Source organism: Agelaius tricolor, unplaced genomic scaffold, assembly GCF_023055355.1.
Source record: "Agelaius tricolor isolate 1412-34295 unplaced genomic scaffold, bAgeTri1.0.p SCAF_32, whole genome shotgun sequence".
Classification (NCBI taxonomy): Eukaryota; Metazoa; Chordata; class Aves; order Passeriformes; family Icteridae; genus Agelaius; species Agelaius tricolor.
The window spans coordinates 5239524-5244458 of NW_027269292.1; the positions used below are offsets into that span (position 1 = coordinate 5239524).

At 46.7% G+C, this 4935-nt stretch overlaps 1 long non-coding RNA gene across 1 annotated transcript; it reads right to left on the reverse strand.

Annotated features, from left to right (window-relative positions):
• Positions 1–778: 778 nt before the first annotated feature.
• LOC139601922 (uncharacterized) lies at positions 779–4666 on the reverse strand. Its single transcript, XR_011683062.1, has 2 exons — positions 4170–4666; positions 779–1968 (listed from the first exon to the last, which is right to left on the reverse strand). It is a non-coding gene; the product is annotated as an uncharacterized lncRNA (long non-coding RNA).
• Between the last annotated feature and the right edge of the window lie 269 nt (positions 4667–4935).

Here is a 4935-nt window from a genome sequence, read left to right on the forward strand (position 1 = left end):
GACCAGATATCAGTGAAAAGGGGTGAACATGGCAATTCATGGATGCCGTTATCAGTGCTACACTGGGAGAGCCCTCGTGGGGACCTGGCGCGGGTGGCAGATAAGACAAGCCCCAAACTGATACCTGTCCAGACAAAAACGGGCTCTGCCCCCCTCTGTCAGCCCCACAGGGAGTGTGTGTGGGCATCTTGAGAGAGATACCCGGGTATGTCTTTGGGGATGGTTGATATAGATTATTTTTTATTTCAAATTATTTTTCTCTCTTACCTCAAGGCCTTGCACAATCCACCACAACGAGACAGTTTCCAGGTCCTCTTTTCAAGCCTAATTACTCAATTAATTGAATAATAATTCAATTATTTGAATGACCAGATATCAGTGAAAAGGGCTGAAAAGGGCGATTCATGGATCCCATTATCAGCGCTCCACTGGGAGAGCCCTCACGGGGACCTGGTGCAGATAAGACAAGCCCCAAATTTTGTCTGATACCTGCCCAGACAAAAATGGGCTGTGCCCCTCTCTGCCCCATGGGGAGAGTGTGTGGGCACCTCAAGAGAGACACTGGCAGGGATAAGGTTTGTTCTGTTGGAGGAGAGCAGGAAGGGGGCACGGAGAGCTGGAGCCTTTCCCAGAGCTTGGAGTGACCTCGGGAAGATCCTGCAATGGATCTCATTTCTTATCTTCATATCTCCAATTTATTTTTTTTTCACTGCATTTTCCCCCTCACTCCCACATGTCCCAGTTCCCTTCACTTGTTGCTCATTGACCAGCACAGAGCTTATTTTTTGCAATTTTTTAATTTAATTGATTTTCCAGCAACTTCCTGATCCCTCCCCTCTGATACAGCTGAGGTTCGCTTGGCATCTTCTTCCACCCTGCTCTGAGGTTGATAACTCACACCAGGTTTGGGTTTCCAGGATCTCCACAGGGATTTGTGCAGATCAGCCCAGGCACAGCACACGTTGTCTTTCTTCTAATTTTCGAGGTGCCCTGCGTCTCACAGGGGAAATGTTTGTAAACCAGTCTCGAGAGAAATGGCACCAGAATGTTCTTTTCCACGTGAAATCCTTGGTTTTGGAAGTGCATCATTTCAAACACTTGGGAATTCTGGTAAATTTGAGTGTCTCCCTGCAAAGGCCAGAGTAATGAAGGAATAAAAAAAAAAAGAAAGAACTTGAATTTCGAAATCTGATTTTCACAAGGCCTGGAGGGATAGAACACAGGGATGGCTTCCCACTGGCAGGGGATAGGGATAGATGGAACAGTGGGGAAAAATTCTTCCCTGTGAGGGTGGAGAGGGGCTGGGATGTGATTCCCAGAGCAGCTGTGGCTGCCCCTGGATCCCTGGCAGTGCCCAAGGCCAGGCTGGGCAGGGCCTGGAGCCACCTGGGACAGTGGGAGGTGACCCTGCCCATGGCAGGGGTGGCACCGGGTGATCTTTCCTGTCCTTCCCAACCCAGATCACTCCATGATTCCATGAAATTCTTCTCAGAACGATCTCCCTCTAAAGTGGTGGCAGATACAGCCTATCCCACCCTGTCCTCCTCCTCTGGGCCATGTCACTGCCTCCAGAATTCCCTGGAAAGGGTCAGGATGAGGGCAGGAGCTCCCACAGCTTGGAGACACCTGAACTCACAGGGAGGTTGCTGCACTGGTTTTGATGTTGCCCAATTTTCTTTGTTTTTTGTCTTTTTTGGCCAGTAAATCCCATGGGACCTGCTGGGAATCCTCCTCTGCTCTCGGTACCACACAGCTCCTTTCTGCCGCTGGAAATTCCCAGGATTTACCTTGCAGCTTTCCTCTGGTTTGGATTCACGCTCTGAAATGGGAATTTGGGATGAAAGGCTGGAAAAAATCAGGCAAAAAAGCCAAGTTCCATCTGTCAGCTCACTGTGTCACAAGGATTTTCCTGCTTGGAGGGCTCTTCCCTGCAAAACTGATTCCAGGTTTTTTGGCCTGTAAATCAATCTGTGTGCAAAGACAACCAAAGTCAATAAAATCGAGTTCCAGTGGAACCTAGAATATTACATTCTGCTTCAGAATCTGTGACTAAATGAACAAAAATGAAGCATAAAAGCTTTTATTAAAAAATCGACACCAAAATAAATCCAACGCTGAGCTGGAATTCCTGTAAAGGCATCAGAACTGTGGCTATTTAATTAATTTGTCCAACATCCATGTGCTCTCCTTCTCCTTCCCAGCTGCCTTTTGTGCAGCAAATCCCTGCAATCCCCTTTCCAAAGTGCTGTTTACACAGCCCATGTTGACTTAGCACTTGAATTGCTCGTCTCATTTCCCTGATTCATGGGCCAGGAGGATGCTGCTCTCTTGATTTGTAGCCCCATTGATATTTTGCTTGCCCTGGGGCTACCACAACCGCTGGGGCCTGCTTTCCATGGAGTGATTAGTCCTGACAGCTGCAGCACACAATTACCCTGCCAGGCTCCCCCGAAATGCTTGGGCTGGACCAGTCCCTCCCCAAGGAAATCCTGGATGCGGGGCTGGAGAGCTGAGTTCCAAAAGATGGACTGGGAGATGTGGGCAGAAGCAGGAAATGAAAGTTAAACCAGGCAGAGATCTGCTTTAATCAAACCTCGTGCACTAATTCTATTTATTATTGTTTTGATTCTATTAGTTCCTAATTTATTTCTCTCTGCTGTCAATTTCTTTCTCTTTATTATCAATTTCTTTCTCTTTATTATCAATTTTTTTCTGAATTCCACTCAATAATGAAAATCCATTCCCCAAAACGATTCCCTTCAGTTGGGTCAGCACAAAATTCCTTCAGCACTTATTTACAATCACCAACTCTTGTTTCTTCCCATTAATTCCCTAACTTTCAGAGGAGTTCCATCATTTCACTTTCCTCCTGTCAATCAGACTTTTCTTTCAGCTGCTTTAAATAATCAGCTGCCTCCAGCTCCCAGACTCAGTGGTTTGGTTGGTTTTTTTTAATAGATAACATTAACAAAGCTCTCCTGAGGAGCTGTTTACTGGAAACAGAGCAAATATCATGTTCCTTATGCAGCCTACAAATGGCTAAAATAAAAATAAACAGAATTTCCTAGGACAGGATGCTGGAGAGGGGATTGATTCCATAATGAAAACATCCCAACAGGTTCCTTGCATATCAAGAAGTTGCTTTTAAAAGGAGAAAATGGTGTTCAAAGTCTGAGCTGTCTGCAAAAGTTAATAATCACCCACTGGTCATTTAGGAAAATCACAAACTCTGTGGATTTTTAGAACTCCCAACCATTCTCAAGAGAGAATGAAAGTAACTCTTGGTGTGCTCAAGTCCATTTCTCTAGGAGGGGGCTGCTGGTTTTACCTGTGATAGGGGATGATGGAGAATGATGGGGTCAGGATAAATAAACCTGGAACAGGGAGTCTCCAGGTCCCCAAAACTGATACATGGCCAAACTGGAATCTCCAGATCCTCCCAAATTCCCCATTTTAATGTCACCCCTAAAATTTATTTTAGGCAAAATGTGGACAAAAAAAAAGATTTTGCCTCCGTGATCCCCCGAAGCTTCAGGAGGTGCAAATGACAATGTAGAAGAGCAGAATATACATTTTAATTCTTTTTTTGTGTAGCTAAATCCATAAAGATCCATCCTTTAACCCCCATTTTTCCCACATGGGCTGGCAAGAGCTTTTGGAGCAGCAGTAGGAGGAGAGGGAGCTTTACAGAGGGGGGGGCCTAGAGGCAAATCTCTTAATTAACTGTTACCAAAACCCCTGAGCCATATGGCCACCATAAAAAGGGGATTTTAATACACTGCTCCATTTTATGTCATCAGTTGCAAGCCGTGGATTCACTCTCACCCCCAGTAAGTCAGGACTGCAGAAAAGAAAAGCTCTGAAGTGAAAACACGGCCCATCTGTTGGCGATAGGGCCGAGCCGCGTATTCTCCCCATACATTTCTACATTTCCTGCATTGCATACGATTTCAAATATTTGCTCTTGGAACTGCAAGGTGTCCTACTGTCATAACAGTCAAGTTATTCATTAAGCTGTCAGCACCTCGGCGCATTGCTCCCACGCGGGGTCCAGCTCTGATTTTTCCATTCCCCCTCGGAGCACCCCCTCACTCATCGCCGCGCGCGGTTCCCCTCAGAACGGGTGCAACTGAGATCCTCATGTCAACAGATGTAAACCAAAGCCCTACCTTTTCCACTGCCACGCTTCCAGCCCCCCGATTTCCGAGGGCACTAATGGATTTCGAGGGCCAGCTCCAATTTGCCAGGGTTTTGTTGCTATCGATGTGATGCAGTTCTTGGCAGGCACTTCTGAGCCCCGGGGCCATGAAGTCTTAAAAGCCGAGAAGTCGAGCAAAACAAGGATCAACCAAAAAGGAACCCCGTGATTGATTCCCAGCGCCGGTGTTTGGGAGTGAAGCTGAGCAGATGGTTTACAACAGCAAAGCCAAGGCACCAAACTCGCGGAGCTTTGCCTAAAATTGGGCTTTTGTGCTAAGCCTGACCCGCGGGCTGCCCACCTCCAGCACAGGGGGAGTTTGTGTTTGTTGCCATTCCAGTGGAATAAATAAAACAGGTCTGCCGAGGGTGACTTCATGCTGCTTGGTTTCTGAACTCAGCTCTTTTTGTGTGTTTTTCGGGAGCCTGAAATGGAAAGCTGCCTTGTCACTAAGACAAAACATCATCCCTGGCTTCTTTTTTTGGAAGTTGGGATGATTAGGGATGACTGCACTCTGAGGAGAGAGCAGCTGATGGGTGATTCATTTCTCTAATCTTGGCTTAGGTAGAAAGTTCACATTCACAGAATTTTACTGATTTTCAAAGGTACCTTTGGCCCATCCTGTCACTGCCCTCAGAGCAGGGACGTCACTGACCAGGGGAAAGGACAATCCAGGTGTCCCCAGCACAGCAGAAGAGGGAAGGGGCTGCACCATTCACCCTGGGTAAGGGCAAAAA